The sequence below is a fragment of the Miniopterus natalensis genome, chromosome 3, assembly GCF_054644295.1.
Source record: "Miniopterus natalensis isolate mMinNat1 chromosome 3, mMinNat1.hap1, whole genome shotgun sequence".
Taxonomy (NCBI): Eukaryota; Metazoa; Chordata; class Mammalia; order Chiroptera; family Miniopteridae; genus Miniopterus; species Miniopterus natalensis.
In genome coordinates, this window is record NC_142083.1 from 60896239 (window position 1) to 60912935 (window position 16697).

The following is a 16697-nucleotide window of genomic DNA, read 5'->3' on the forward strand; positions in this document are numbered from 1 at the left end:
TTTTTCATTAAGTTGTTGAGGAGTCAGAAAAGGCCTTCAAGGTCACCTTGTCCAATTTATTCTAATAAAAAAAAAAAAGCCCCTATCTTTCATTAATCTTCATTCAGCTTCTGATCACTGACAGGGAGCTTATGCAGTTCTCAAAGCAGCTCATTCGATTTTCAAGCAACTCTAATTGCTAGAGGGCCCTATCTTATATTTGTTTAAATATCCTCCCTTGGCGCTTACTTCCACTTATTGGTTCTTGTTCTGCTCCCCCCCGGCCTCCTAAATGATATAGAAAAGTCTTCAACATGACTGTCTTAAATATTTACAGATGGGATGGACTCCCTGTTTTCTTTTTCTTCTCCTTATATCACTAAGCGTGTCATATGTTCCTCGGATATGAAGATTTGTGAAAACTCCATTCTTGTCAGTCTCCTCTAAATACATATAAGGTATTCAATGCTCTCCTTGAAAATTCAATATGAAGAAAATATAAATGTAGTATACATAACAAATGTTGTTGCATCTAAAGATAGCACTTTCAGGGAACTAGTATGTTTAGAGACTTGGCAACGTTAATCTTCCCTAAGGGGATAAATTATCAGAATTTTGTATATTGGAGTGGATCACATGGAGCCAGCAACACCATTAGACCTGTGGGCTTACGAAATGTCTCTGTCTTATATTCTCAACCCTGTGGGATACTCTCTCACTGTGCTCTCTTCCAAGTCCCCACAGGTAGTGTTCTCTGTTTAAGGTCCCCACAATCACTTCTCATCTGACACTGGTGTTCTTCAATGGTCTTAGTAGAAAAAGGTTCTGAAGCCACATACACATCAGCTCCAATGTCCTGCAGAGTGTGTGTGTGTGTGTGTGTGTGTGTGTGAGAGAGAGAGAGAGAGAGAGAGAGAGAGAGAGAGAGAGAGAGAGAGAAAGAGAGAGAGAAATGAAATTATTATTATCACATAAATAATTTGCTTTAGACCTAGGTGTGAAGAAATTACTTGTTTCTCTGGACAAACAAATATATAATTTTGAATGGATTGACAATAAGATATTCATATTTAGTTGATAGTTTAGCACCCATTCCCTGGCCCAGGTTTTATAATCATATAAGCTCTTATAGCCTACATGAAGTCATACTTACCAGACACTGACAGTCTCACTCCCCTACTCAAATTCTGGATTATTTAATTTGTGTTGTCTTGTTGAGAGTCTGATACATTGCCCCAGATATCCTGTATGGAACGAGATAAGCCACAATTAAATAACCAACTAATACAATTTTATGATACTTTTGGAAAAGACTTAATATATATGTTGTTACCAACATCTTAAAATTTAAAAATGTATACTATAAAGATTGCTTAAATTAAACTTGGGTGTACAATAAAAAATAAATGGGCCTGATATGCCAAAAAAGGATATGATCTTAGTAAGCCAGATAGCAATTGGATTCTACTCTTACTCTTTAAAGCACAGATTTGTCCTAGATACTTTGCTTATATAAATACTATCTATCATACACTGGAAAGGAAGATGGATAGATGTGACAGAAGCAGTAGGAAAATACATTTGGTAATCTTTCAGCAGCTGAAAATAAGAGGAAGAAGAGAGGAAAAAGACAAAAGAAAGGAGAGGAGAAAATAGAAGAAAAAAATGTTTGAATGATACGAACAAACAAAATTTAGTTCTGCTGGGGATTCAACCATAACTTTGTTTCATGTGTCACATATTAAAACCACATCAGGATGTGAAAATTTCTTTATGATGACATTTCTTATTATTTGTTGGCTCTTTATTATTTCTAGTTTTTCTAGGTCTTCAAAGTTGAACATCACTATGCAAAGGATACAAATGGGCCTTTGGAAGGGAAAGGGAATGTATTGTACTGATTACAAATTATAACCAGGCATGTAAATGACAGAGGTCTCCGCAAGCCACTTAGTCAAGTGAGTGCTATGAATTCAAATGAAATATGGGCATTTCCCAAACGCAGTGCCCCTTTTTTTTTCTTCATTTTGAGAAGTGTTAAGTTTTAGGAGCCCTCCTTATTTGCATAATGTTTTAGTCCTAATGGATGATAAGGAAAGTTGATGAGCGAGCATCTATTGTAAAAAATTCTCAAGTCAAATTGCAATTGACAGCCCCTTTAACAAACAGAAAAGAAATTAAATTAATAAGTGTTTCTATTCAGAATTCAATATAAAAATCCAATGTAATGAATTGTCTTAAAATACTGAAGTAATTTAACCCCTGTAACATTACATGACTTGTATAAGGAGACATTGATATTCTGCCCTATTGTATCTGTTTTGCTCTCTGTAATCTCTCTACTTCATGTGACTAGATGAGGAAGGGCAGATGGGTAATTACTGAGTGAATATCCACGAATAAGTGAAATGAAGCTGCCAGCGGCCGGTGGGGACCGCCTATGTGCCCTACGGGGCCTGCCGATTCCTGGAGGAAGCTTCGAGGTGTTGGCTGAGTCCGCTTCACTCGGAAGCCCTGCACAGCGGAGCGGGGTGGAAACTTGGCCTTCATTAGGCATATTCAAGCTGTGTAGACAATCAATCTGAATTTTCTGAGCCATTTCCCTTGACATCAGAGTTTCTTTCACAGTTGTTCAAATCATCATTTTGATTTGGCTTCAGGTCTCCTTTATAGACTATGATATTTTAAAAAACTTTAATTTGTCCAGACTCTGTAGAAGTAAATTTTCTGTTGCTATTGTGATTAATATTTAAATAAAAGTATTCATATCTTTTAACTCTGAAATGCAGTCATTTATATTTTTATTTAAGAAACTATTTATGCATTAAAATATATCAAGTACTTTGTGAGTATATTGCTTTGGTAAAATTTAGCTAATTTTTCCAGGAATAGCTAATTAAATGGGTCAAAAATTTATAAATGACAGTTATAATTGGTATTTTAAAATCAGTTGAAAACATACAGAATGCTTGGTGCAAAGGAGTATTTATGAAAACTGAAGCATAACTAAGCAGTCATCTGAGGAGGGATGTGCTCTCAGTATTGCTAGTTAGAGTTAGAAGAACTGAGGCAAAGCCGGGTCTTTGAACAAGAAAGTCTCAATTAACCACCATATTCATTTCCTGTTGCTCCTGCAACAAATGACCACAAACTTAAAACGATACAAATGTATTATCTCGCAGTTCTGGAGGTCAGAAGCCCAAGACAGCTTTCACTGGGCTAAAATCAAAATATCAGCAGGCCTGTGTTCCTTCTGGAGGCTCTAAGGGAGAATCTGTTTCTTTACCTTTCCCAGCTTTTAGAAGTCAACTACATTCCTTGGCTCATGGCCCCTTCCTCCATATTCAAAGCAGCATTATAGTATCTTCAATCCTCTCTCTCTCTCTTGTCTTCCCCCATCCAGCCTCCCTCTTTCTTTATTTCTCTAGCTTCTCTAGCTTCTCTCCCCACACCTCCTTCTCTGACTCTTGTAGCTCCTTCTTCTATCTTTTAAGGATCCTGTTATTACACTGGGCCCCTCCTGCTAACCCAGGATAACCTCCCCATCTTAAAACCTTAAGGTGATCACACCTTAAGGTCCCTGGGCCATGTGAGGTAACACATTCACACATTCTGATGACTAAGATGTGAACATCTTTGAGGGGCACTCACTCTGCTCACCACAACTACCATATAAATTGGCACCCCAAAGTCACCGAGCCAAGAAGAAAGGGCCAAGTTAGGACTCGGATCTTCTGCTTCATCACATAATTCTTCTTTTTCATAACACTGTGAGGTGGCAAGTACAAGGCCAGTCATAGCAAAGAGAAGTATTTTGAAAGAAATGCCTACTCGAAGCCTACACTGGTGTCACAGTCTAGCATGGCAAATACTTGGTGAATGAATAAAGAACTGCCAGTTGATGACTCTCTTGACTTAGTCTATCAAGCATTCTGGATATAACCACTTACTAACTGACTAATATTTTGGTACAACCTATAGGTACAGCAAAGGGGTTTGTGGCATTTTTCCCTGCTCTCGAGAAGCTTAACATCACCTTGCAGAGACAATTTTACCTTTCATTAAACCATTGAACAGCTACCAAACTGTTAAATAAGAACTAAATTGTATTTAGGAGTTTGCTGTTCCTACAGTAAAACTAAATAATAGAAGAAAAATTTGAAGGATCAGTGGAGTCCATACTGATAAGATGAGTAACAGAGTTTTAGAAATGACTGTTCACCAAAGAGACAAGAAAACACAAGTGCAGTGTCCACAAAAATAAATAAATAACTTGATTAATTAAAGTTTAAAAAAACTCACTTGTGGCAAATACACATAGACTGTAGGACAGATTAGAGAAGTAAACAGAGATGCAATATTTCATCTGTTCCACAAGTACCTATTTATTGAGCACCTGTTATGTGCTAGGCACCATGCAGGTGCCAGAGAAAAACTGTTGAAAAGCTTATAGCTTGGATTCATACTGTGACATTTTACTTTCTTGCAATTGCATCTTTTGCTTATAACAAAATTAAGTGGAGAAATATTGGCCCAATTGTTATATTTTGAAATAGTGTTAGTACTTTTAGAATCAGTCCTATATCCACTAGAATTTAGAGGGGGGAAAAGATGATCTGAGCAAGAGCCCAGACCTGAAAGGTATCGTGTTCTACATGGGCTGTCTTCCCTTGAATTATGGAGTCCGTCACTTAAATATGCACTTTCTGATACTAAATATAAAGCTGATAAGCTTGCTGGAGCTCTTAGAGCCTCTGCAGCTAAACTGGGAAGGCCAGCGGGGCAGGGCCCTGGGTTGCAGTGTCTCAGATGTCAAATGAATATGAAATTGTGCCAGTTTTATCTTCAAATGAAACAAGCCTACCAAATAAGATAATTGAAACGAGAGAGCTGATAGCAGCCTTGATAGGCAAAATAGCCTTCGGATTGCAAAGGCCCTGATGACCATGGGATTTTACCCTCTTTAGAAAGATTGGGTTTCTTACAAACTGAGTGTCGTAATGTGAGGCAGATTTTAGACAATTCAATAGAACACGTTTGTGGAAGAAGGAAAGTAGAGTTTAGGTAATAGGGGAACAAAGAAATGTGTAGAAAGTGCAGAAAGTAAAAACTGATAGGAAAAACCAAGTCTGCAACGAACAGAAAAATCATTCAATTTGTACCTCTCACACATTTGCTTTATTTGGGGCTTTACACTATTAATTAAGAATTAATTTGATAATTATACAGTTTCCCCCATAAATTCAATGACCTAACTTGGATAGTTTGACCTAAATATTAGATTTATATTGGTTGTTTGATAAAGGATGTCATTTCTTTTGGTGGAGCTGGATTTTGAAAGACAGGTAAAATTTAATTTTAGCAAATATGGCTCAAGTAAACTCCTATTTACATAAGACCATAAAAAATAGGAAACTAAATTGTTTAAGCTTCAAGCTTTCTAAAAATGAAATACAAGACTCTTTGGAAATGGATTATATAATTCCATAACTTGGTCAATAGGGAATACTGTAGCTACTTTAACATCTCCTGCGAGATGTGGCTTTATCCTTGTTAAATCCCATGTGGGACTGATAGATATTGAAGATTTTTTGCCCTAAGATAATTGATTCTATAATATGGTTTCCTTAAACGTTTTCCCTTTTGTTTCTTCCCCAGTTGTAGTCTTGCTTTTTCTAATGCCTACATTTCCTATATGTTTCTAATCTTCTATTGCGTTGCATATACAAACGTTTGCATGAAAGTCTGAGACTGGCTCCAAATCCCCACTAAGGAATAAAATTCTTGGGCCTAATACCAGTTATTTCTGATTTAAGGTTATCCAGAAGCTACACTCATTTACTTCTGGTTCTGTGAACTCTGAACCAAGTAAATGGATGGTGTTATTTACTTGGGAAATGATTTGTAAATAAAATGTTTCCAAACTTAGCCAATAGCCCCACATCTGGAGTAAAGGTACATATAATGAAATTCAGTAAAAGAATTTTGTCATTTTCTTAGAAATTGTTGGTAATGGAATTTTATGTTTAATGGAATATAATTTAAAAAGTAATAAGCATGCAGAAAACTGTTGGCATTTTCATTGTTCAAAGCATTTTATTAGAGCCAAGGACCAGTGGTTGAAGCAGTATTTGCTGTAAGCCAGTGATTGTTAGTCAGGAGTCCATAATAGAATCACTAATAGGACATGCTTTGCGGACACACAACCTCTGCAAACACACAGGGCCCTGAGCTTAGAAAGGCTCCACAATTTGGTTTAATGCTCTGCAATTGCTGACTTGACTTTCTTAAAAATTGTGTCTTTGAAGGTGTGTTTTGTAAGTGAAGTTCTATGGAACGATGGAGCATTGCATGTCATGCGTGCCCACTGTCATCCTTTGCATAGTGTTCATGACCCCCACGAGCACAGCATTCTGGTGGAGTTCATAGGAGTTCAGTGAGACTCAAAGTGAACATTATTAGAAAGATATATTTAAACAAAATCTCCTACCAACCCAGAAAACATCTCCACAAAAGTAGAGAAGGGAAAAAATAATAATTTTTTTATTGACTAAGCTTTCAACCTGAGTGTAATGCACATCACAGGCAATCCACTGAAGAGACTGCGGACAGAAAGAAATCCCACCCTCTTTTTATGGCCAAGAAGAGACAACCCATTACATACATGTTCTCAAGATAAGCAATAACTAGTCACCGAGTAAGAGGTCTGGACGGTACCGTTTGATCATACAGTTCATTCTAAATTCACCGGGTAATTGGGATGACCTCTGTGTTAGCTAATTGGCTTTATCCAAAGAAAAGTAAGCTTCTCCTATCTTTATCATAGAAGGTAGTTTTGGAGCAAGGAGCTGGTAATTAGGCTTCTATCCTGCCACAGAAACTGGAAGTTGGGGGCTCTGCTTCATTGATGATTATTCCATTTCAAAAAGATAGTTCTCAGGTCTTTGAAAAGAGCATTCATGGGTCATAAAGCCAAAAAAATAAAAATAAAAAATCTTATTTTAGCTTTTAGAAGATACTAGAAGGTATACACACATTTCAAAGAGGCATAGAGAATTTACCATTACAAGTTTTCTAAAGTAAATTCTCTAAGAGAGAGGGGAAGTTTCTTTCCTAATTTTCAACAAAGAGAATTAAGCCTCCTATTTTTAATTTGTATTTCCCTTACAATAGGACTGAGGGGGGAGGCGAGGGGAGCTGCCTTTCTGTTTATCCCCAAACTTGCTTTAAATGCAGAAAGAAGGCAAGGCGACTAAGAAACCATATAATTTCCTGTCTTACCTGGTTACTCCCGCGAATTCACCAACCACTTCTGATAATAATAACATAAAAAGAAAGAGATAGATAAAGCTTTTCCTGGGTGCTTCTCCCTTCAGTCTTTCTTTACTTCTCAGTAAGTGGAAGGTGGAAAGTGTTGGTAGAATGTGTGCATTTCAAAATCCTGAAATAAAAACAGTTCAGTTAGTTGGTGAAGTTTCCCACTGTTCTAAAAAGAAAAATACATGTTTGTGTATGATCTATGAATTGTGTAATTTCAGTGAATCTGCATGGTATGTTAAATACTCATATTTGCCTTTAAAACTGGCATTGTACTCTACAAAGATGAACAATAAAATTCATTCTAACAACTTAAAATTTTATACTTTTTAACATAACGATATTAAATAGCAAGTAAAAAATGCCATGACAAGTAGAGAGGTGATGGGGAAAAACTGGGTAAGCTTTATATTTTAGTACTTTTAATGGCATGTTCCTTCTGGTTTTTGCATTTTTATTTTACATGGGATCCTGCAAATTATGTGACCAGTTCTGATCACTGGTAGAGCTTTAAAAAACAAGGTTCCCAGATTATATACCTCAGATCTATGGAATCACAATCTCTAGGCAGAGGGCCCGGGCATCTGTACTTGTCAAAATTGAAGAGTAAAATAAAGGATTCTGACGAGTCTCTCTGATTAAGAAACCACTACTACAAGCTGTAAGGATGAGATCGTACTGCCCAGAGTGGTTAGGAAAACCTTTTTTTTTTTTTTTAATTTATCTTTATTGTTGAAAGTATTACAGATATCCCCTTTTTTCCCACATTGATCCCTCCACCCCACATCTACCCCACCCCCAGGCCTCCCCCATACCATTGCCTGTGTCCATAGCTTATGCATATATGCATATAAATTCTTTGATTAATATCACTCCCCCACTCCCTCACCCCCATTCAATGAAGAATAATTTGAACAAAGCTTTGAAGAAAAAGGAAGATTTAGTTGAGAGTAAATTTAAATGGGATGATATTAAACCTAAGAACACAATCAAAACATGAATGATGTATCTAATAGTGTTGAAAAGAACAGTAGGGAGATGATTTGTCTTAGGCAAAAGAAATAGGTGAATGGTTAAGCAGTTGTCCCCCCAAATTGTTAAAGACTTTTAGGGTGATGCAGTGTTGAAAACATTGGGGAGCACAGAATGTTTCTAAGAAACAAAGTTGGTGCCTTATGTGGGGGGAGAGAGTTGAAATGAAAGATGGGAGCCTGGAAAGAGAGTGAGTATAATACCACAGAGCTCCAGGCAAGAGATGACCAGGGCTGAGATCAGCATATTTTAAAAATGCAATTTAACAAATGTAAAAAATATCAAACTAATGGTATAAAAATGTCAGCTAAAATACACCCCACTACCTGAATGTTAGCCAAAGTGCATGTAAGAGGACAAATATTATTTAAAAATATAGTATAGTTTTAAAAAATTAGAATGAATTTTACATTTAAATTTTACTAAATGTATATGAAAAAATAATTTCATAGCTTTTGTCTCTGAACATGCAAAACATCCTACCGAATATTCAGTAGATTGCAAGGGACTATGGACTCCATAGATGGGTGGCCCTTTGAGCAATACTAGATGATACAAGACCTAAGAATGAAGCTGAAATAACAGAAGCAAGAAATAATATGGGGGAAGAATCACAGAATTTGTTGACTGATCGACTGTAAATGGCTAAGGAACAGTGGAATAAAAAATTGGGATAACAGTGTTGCCGAAGACAAAAATTGGGATTTCAGAAAAGATAGTAAAACTGGTTTTAGATAAGGAGACTTTAATATAGCTGGGAAACAAGTCAGTGGAAATTAGTAAGTGCCATTAATACAAACCAAGCAGTCAGAGTTCAGAGGAAGAAATTATTACTTGGGTAAAATCTAATAATAGGGATTTATTTTATCTGGATAAAAAATAAAATTATGAGAGTGGGTGAGCCCTCTAAATGAGAAGCTTTAAATAGGGAGGATCTTGGCAAAAACTGACAGAAGAGATCATATCAAAGGTAGAGAAGACTAACTCAGAGAGATTTTTAAAAATGTAGATTGATTTAGAATCACAGGAACTAACTGAAAATTTTGTCGATAGCAAATTGCTGTGTCTGAATTCTGTACCCATCTTTACAATGATCTTCCTTTCTCATCCTTTTATCTCTTTCCTTTTCATTACATGCTCCTTTTGATGATATTCTAATGTTTGTAACAGATGTTAAGTTTATCTTCTATTCCTTAGAGCACTTATGTTGACGACGCAAGTGGGAAAGACAAGGTCGTATTTTAAATGCCTATTAATATTTATTATTGTCACAAAACAAGAATATTAACATAATTAATAACCCTATCAAGTAAAAATCCCCTGGAAGTATTTTCAGTTATATTTCCTGGTAGGGTTTTTTCAATGCCATTTTATGATGTGTCCCTCGCAAGGATTAGTGTTAAAATTTGGAAGGAAGAAGATAAAAAATCATGCATAGACACAAAAGAAAGAGTACATAGGAATAAACTTAACAAGATACATGCTGTATATTAAATAAGTAGCATAGCTACACAGAAAAGTTTTTTTAAAGAAAAACAAATAACTTTTGAAATATGAGCTCTCTGACTGATGCACTGGAAGGACACTGCCCCCTACGAATCATCAAGAGGAAACAATCAGGTAAATCAAAATTGATCAAATAGCAAAACGACTGGCTTGGGTTCTTTAAAAATGTCAAAGGCACACAAAGATTAAAAAATTTAAAAGACTGGGAAGCTCTTCTAGATAAAAAGGAGACTAAAGAGACCTGCTCTGAGCTGGATCTCAGACTTTATAAAAGAAAAAAACAACTGTACAGTTCCTTATTGGGACAGTAAATGGAAGCAGAATATAAACTGTGCATTAGATAATAGTATTGTATAAATACTAAATTTCATGAGTGATAATTATATTGTGTTTATAGAGGATTCACTCTTTTTTAAAAAGATACGCATTCAAGTATTTGGGGTGAAGTGTTACAAGACCTGTGATTAGCTCTCAAATGCTTTAGCAAGTAAATGAATTAATGATCGAATTCATAAATGAGTATGTGTATGTTTATTACAGAGAGATAGCAAAGAAAGAGAAAGAAAGGGATTAAGCACATGTGACAAAATGTTAAAAATTTGTGAGGTTAAAAATGTGTGAGTCGGAGAGAGGGTGTGAGTGTGACCGTATTATTATGGCCTCTCTGCTATAGTTTTGAAACTTTTCCAATATGGATGGTGTACTGCTCCCTCTGACGACAACAAGATCGCTATATCCCGAGCTGTCCCAGAGCATCTCTCTACAGGGAGCGAGGAGATTCTTGTGGTTTTAAAAATGTGAGCTACCTGTCATCAGAAGAATGACAGGCCCACAGCGGAGAAGTCGGGCCTCCAGCACTCTCCTCTGAGGGGTAACAGGTTTGTAATCCTGTGTCCATATTGTCATAGCAAGTCAGCAGCCTTGGCAAGGGTCATGGAGAAGAAAAAGGGAGAGGAAAGTAATTTCCCACCGAGTGTTATTGGTGGGGGTGAATTACTCAGCATATTTGTTACAACCACTAGCCTTGTATTTCAACTTAGCCTTGAATTCTTTTTTTCAGCCTTGAATTCTTGATCCAACATGGGAAGAAGACTAAGCATCTAATTCAGGCCTTAGAGGTCTGACTGTTTGGATTCTGGTGCTAATCCAAAAGTTTGTCCATTTTATTTTTTAAGGGAGAAACCAGTTCTTCTCTATTATGTGTTTGAATGGGTCCCTCTGACCCTGCCCTCAGAAATGGACCCGATTGTGGATTGGGTCATAAACCTGATCAAAACAGATGTGTCTGAGTTGGTAGGAGGATGTGTTTTAGCAACAGGTTTCTGGAGTGGGAATAGGACCCTCAGAGATGATTGTTACTGAAGCAGAGCCCTGAAACCTGCTTTGGTCCTGCCTGGACCTCCAGCGAGAGCCAGACTTGATGTGGCTTTTGGCTAGAGAAGAGGGAACAGACTGTGCTGGGGAATTTGCTACTTGGAAAGTCTATTTTTAAAAAATGTGGGCTGGCAAATTTTGATGTCTTTACAAGGCTACATGTAAGATAATTAAAACTATTTATCTTTAAAAAATAACTTCATGTATCTGACTATAGACTTCAGCTTAAAAATAATTTCTAAATAAAATCTTACACCTCTTAGTTGTTGACTCAATGTGGAGCAGCTGCAAAGTCAGAGATTCTTTATTCCAGACCCAATTTTAGTGCAGACTCTCTTCTAAGATGGAAAAAAATCACTAACTCTGTTGCATCCCATCAGGTTATCCAATCACTGGGGAATAACAATTCTAACCTTTCTTTCAGACAACTCTTAAGAATAAGTAACAAACATGAAGAAATCACACCTGGAAGTTACCAAATATTATGTAAATGCATATTGATCAAAACAATTCAACCCAGTTTATCATATTTAAGAATTTAAATTTCATCATAATATATTTATTTTAAAAATCTCTCTGCTGATTTTTTTTTTTAACAAGGGAATCATCACTTTTAAGGTAGCAAGTTTTAAAGACAACTTTTAGAATAACACTGGTAGGAGGTGAAAATTAATATTATTAGATATGATTGATACAATCAAGTAAAAGTTATTTGGATGCTTCGAAACCCTAAAGAAACTTAAAGAACCTAAAGGACAAAAAGATTTCAATGACAATTTGGAAACGTTTATAACATGCCTTACTTACTATGCATATTTTATAAGGTTTAGAAAAATTTCCGTAGAAAATAACCGTTCCACTAGTAAAGCAAACCCATCAAGATGGTGCTTAAAAGAGGAAAGACTCACTTTATAACAAAGCAGAACAGTTTATTCTCAAGTGTTCAATTAAATGAAGAATCAATGTGGTTTTCCCTTTTAGAGGAGCATGGAGATGACTTTTTCTCCTGCTCTACAACCCCTATGTAGTTCCATAGTCTCTCTTGTCCCTGGACACATGCATATGGTCTTCTTCCTGCCTGGAGCAAGAATGTTGTCTCATTTCTTTACCTGGCTAACCTTTAGTTATCTGCATGAACATCACCTAAGTTTTACTTGTATAACACCCAAGACTTAGACAGCTTCTCCTCTAATGGGCTACCATATCAGGCCCATCCCCCATTCAGAATATTCCCCACGCTTATAATTGCCCCTCTGCCTTCCCCACTGTATTGTTCTTCTCTGCCAGGTAGGGGACATGTCTGTCTCATTCAGAATTATGTCTCCAGCTCCCAGCACAGGACTGACACTTGATGTTTAAAACAAAACCATATGCAATATATCTAAATTAAGTCATGGTACTGAATAAAGTTGTAGATGAGAAGGAAGCTTGTGTATCATCCATTATCATGTGTAATCAACAAACAACTTAATATCCCCCCAAAAATAAAACAAAACAAAAAACTTCCTTCTCAGTTAGTCAGGCAGAGCTGGTTAGCATTGCTGTTTTGGTTTAGCAACCGTTCATCATCCTGGAAGTGAACTACCCATCCCTTCCCCCTCAATTTCACCCTCACTCGGATAATTTCTACATAGTCCCCAGGTCTCAAATTCTATAATATTCCCTTTTACAAAGACTTCCTTGGACTTCCGGTCAGGGTTTGGCTCCTCTGTGCTCCTTTGCACTCTACACATCTCCTGTGATGGTCTTTATTGTTCATACTGAAATTGCCATTTCGCTTTTCGGTGTCTTCCACCAGAACATTAGCCCCATGATGGCAAGGACCACACCACACTTTTAACCTGTTCATTTTCTGCATGTGGCACGTGCTGGCATGTAGTATGCATTTAAAAAAGATTTGCTGAGTAAGTAGTATTATATTATTATAGTGATTTTATAATTACAAGTGACCTCCTTCTCTTTAGGGTTGCATTGTCCTCTCTAGCCTTTGTAACACTGCCAGGCTTGCCTTTCTTAAATTCTTCCTCTTGTCAACTTACTGTTCAAAATCTATTATTGCCACTTAATTCACTACCTAACAAAATCTCAACTTCTATGTCTAGATGTTAAGGCACTTTGTAATATGGCCTCTTGTTACTACTCTCATCTTAGTTCCCATCTTAGTTCCCTCTACTTCTCATTGTATCTTCCACTTGAGTTAGGTCAATTGCCTTAGTCTAGATTTATATGACTCTGGACACAACTGTAAGTTCATTTGTGATTTTATGATCTACTTTTAGTTCAACCCTAAAAATGCCTGCTACATCCATAGTTCCCTTCCATGAAGTTTTTACCAAGCCCCCTCTCAATATTTTGTGTGTGTGTGTGTGTGTGCGCGCGCGCGCGCGTGTGCGCGTGCTCATGTTCATGGTGTGGGGATTGATAAAATAACTGTCACCCTCTAGAGATAGGCTAGAATCTATGAAGTAACCTGGGGCGCAAGTTCTGACTAATGTGGACAATAGTGATCTAGGAACCAATCAGACTAATCTTTTAGGGAAATCTGAATGAGAGTAGTTAGCCAGATAAACATCCAGACAGAGAAATAGCAACAGAAACTGTGAATGAAAAGCAGAAAATATAGAGTTGCATGTGAGGTGGTTGGTGGAACAATCAGTAATTAGTGACCTCTGCTTGTGTGGAGCGATGACATACCCAGGTCGTAAGTGTTGTGCAGGATTCTGAATCACTTTTCAGTTCCTGGAGCATAAGCCAGTCTCCACAACATCATACTGTACAAGGCATTCCATTTCCATAATGCCCGGTGTGTGGCCAGCATCCAAATCTTCCTTATTTCCACATGTACTACTGTAATAATCATATACTGATTTAAGATATCCTGAGAGATCTCTGTTACTATCACTCTGAAAAACTTCACATAAATTTATTTTGCCTTTATAAAAGTGAAATTCAATTTCTTTTGGAGGATTTCCATAAAGTAGAAATAACTTTCAACATATAGATCACAGTATAGCCTCTGTGTTGTGCAGTTTCTAGTACTGAAAATTTTTAAGCTGTTCCATCACTGCAGAGAATGAATGAGCATCTTGCTTTGCTAAAAATGGTTTTCCTCTTAACAAGAATCACACATATTGAGTATATGACACTTGTTATGAGGAAAACCATTTTATATTTTTTGTACAAAATTGTCACTGAATTGTATGAGCACTGTAAGTATGTTTCAACGTTGACAGGTTAGATTGAATGTTATCTGAAGTAATTCTTTCAAGTGCATTGCAAGTACTGCATACTTGTCGAAATTATTTGGATTATCTAGTCAATACTCTGTAAATTAATTGAGGGAATTGATTCCTGGTGTTCACTGGGGAAAGACAAACCAAGCAGAGTAGCCACACATGAAATAATTGTAGAGCAGAAAACCACACGTTTTTGAGAAAAGAAATACAGTAGTGTGGAATGAACACTAGACCTGTGCCCCTCAAACTTTCCTTCCCTTTTCTCCCTGAACTTCAGATCCCTTTAAACATGATTTCTCTCTATCTCCAGTCTGCATTCAAAGTGCCTCACTTCAACTTCTCTCTTGCCATCAGCCTTGATCACTGTGTTCCCTGTCCTTCAGCCTGCTATACTACAAGACCCAGCCCCAGAATAATAATCCACCTGAATTTGCCTCTCCTATTACTGGGATTCTGAGCACCACTGAGAAAATAAAACAAATGTTAAGATACATGCCACTACACATGTATTGTCTACAAACTAAACCTAGTCAACATTTTTATGTGCTTGGTCATCTGTCACTCCCACTCCCAGAGCACGGCAGTCAAGATTGGATTGTTCTTTTTGAGTCCCCTAACTAAAGCCATCTCCTTCAACAAAGACTTTGCTATCCCTTTCATATACATATGCTCAAAACAGAAACCATTAAGCATGCCATTCCTCCCGCAAGTTACCCACATCTGAACCTGTCTTGGCCATCTGTCCAGGCTCAGAGGCTGGGAAGTGTTAAGCGGTCAACTCATCAACTTCAGAGGGGAGGAATTCAGACAGAAGACTTTTAGGAGTTTTCTGGAATAGGACAAATATTCTCCTGGAATACTGATTCTTCTCTTGACATTAATGAAGCCTTTGTTCTGAGATACCAGTGCTAAACTAAAGCTCAGACCTGGTTGCAGTTTTATTAGTTCCAAATTATTGGGATTTCATGAGGGTTTTGTTTCCTATACAGTGACGAATAACTCGAGTGAAAGTCAATGACCTGATCCTATTTCAGTCTTATCCTCACTGAAGTCTGATCCTGGAGCAGCAATGATCAGTTCACAAAAGGTAAATATAATTTTTTTAAAAAAATAGAGACTAATTTTTTTAATGAGACAAAATTGTGCTCAACTTGTTTCATCTCAGTTTGATTACTGAAAAATTTCTGCAAAATCCCACTCTAATTTTTAAGAAAGATACTGTGGCTTACATATTTTTAATATTTACTTCAACCTAGGCAAAGTATGAAATATTATCCTTGAAAATCAAAATATTTAAAAATGATAGGTCTGCATTAACTTCTTCATTTACTATAGCTCAAAAAAGGAGAATGAAGGAAAATTGCTTTGGTATTACTTTTAAAACAAAAAAGATCCAATTCTACATTATAATCAGCATATTCAATTTAAGCCAAGTGACAGATACTTTAAATTTTGTAAAACAAATATTTTATCTTTACCTCCCTCTTCTAGTAAGTCATACCCATGCCTTAGGATCCTTCATTTTCTCCAGGCCTTTTTTCCAGATTGCATAGCTCAAAGTTATCTTTTCTATATAAGTAACAGCTCCAATATAGCAATAATGGTCGCTGCATTGTCATCATTAGCATATGTATATGTATATGTACAGTATACCTGTGTATACTATATGCTGCATGAGTACCACATTTGTATAATATTAGTAATAAGATATCTTACCTAGAACTTGTATATGTCACAATTTCTTAAGACTGCGGTATGATATATTCTCATTTTCTAGGTGAGAAACTGAAGATTTGATCAGTTAAGCAGCTTGGCAGAAATCAATAGCTAGTACATTGCTGAGTCAGATTTTAACCAAATGTAGCCTAACCCAAAATGCTAGCTTTTGGTTACTATACTGTATTTCATCTTATAGGTACTTTATTGTTGGTGTTTACATGTAGTAAGTATATCATTTGACTTTGAGAGTCAACATATGAAGTAGGTATTGTCATCCTTGTGTTACAAATTAAAATTTTGAGGCCCAGAGAGGTTAAGTGACTTTCCCAAAGTTACTTTGCTGGTAAATGGCTGGGCTGGCCTCCTGGCAATTCCACCTACAAACTTTTCTATTAAATATACTTCAAGGTAAAGGATATATAGAGGTATTAGAATACAAATAAGTCCCTCTTTTGTTGTTACACTTTCAACAAAATCTTAATAACACTTAAAATATTTTTTTCAAAATTAGCAATCCTCATAGTTTTGTTTGAG

At 36.5% G+C, this 16697-nt stretch overlaps 1 long non-coding RNA gene across 1 annotated transcript in view; it reads right to left on the minus strand.

The window, feature by feature from the left end:
* Positions 1 to 1153: 1153 nt before the first annotated feature.
* The window catches only part of LOC148093503 (uncharacterized), a 55023-nt gene continuing 39479 nt past the window's right edge, over positions 1154 to 16697 (minus strand). The window contains exons 2-3 of the long non-coding RNA XR_015714220.1: positions 7261 to 7420; positions 1154 to 1223 (exon numbers count right to left, since the gene is read on the minus strand). This is a non-coding gene — a long non-coding RNA (uncharacterized LOC148093503). The remainder of the gene's footprint in view (positions 1224 to 7260; positions 7421 to 16697) is intronic.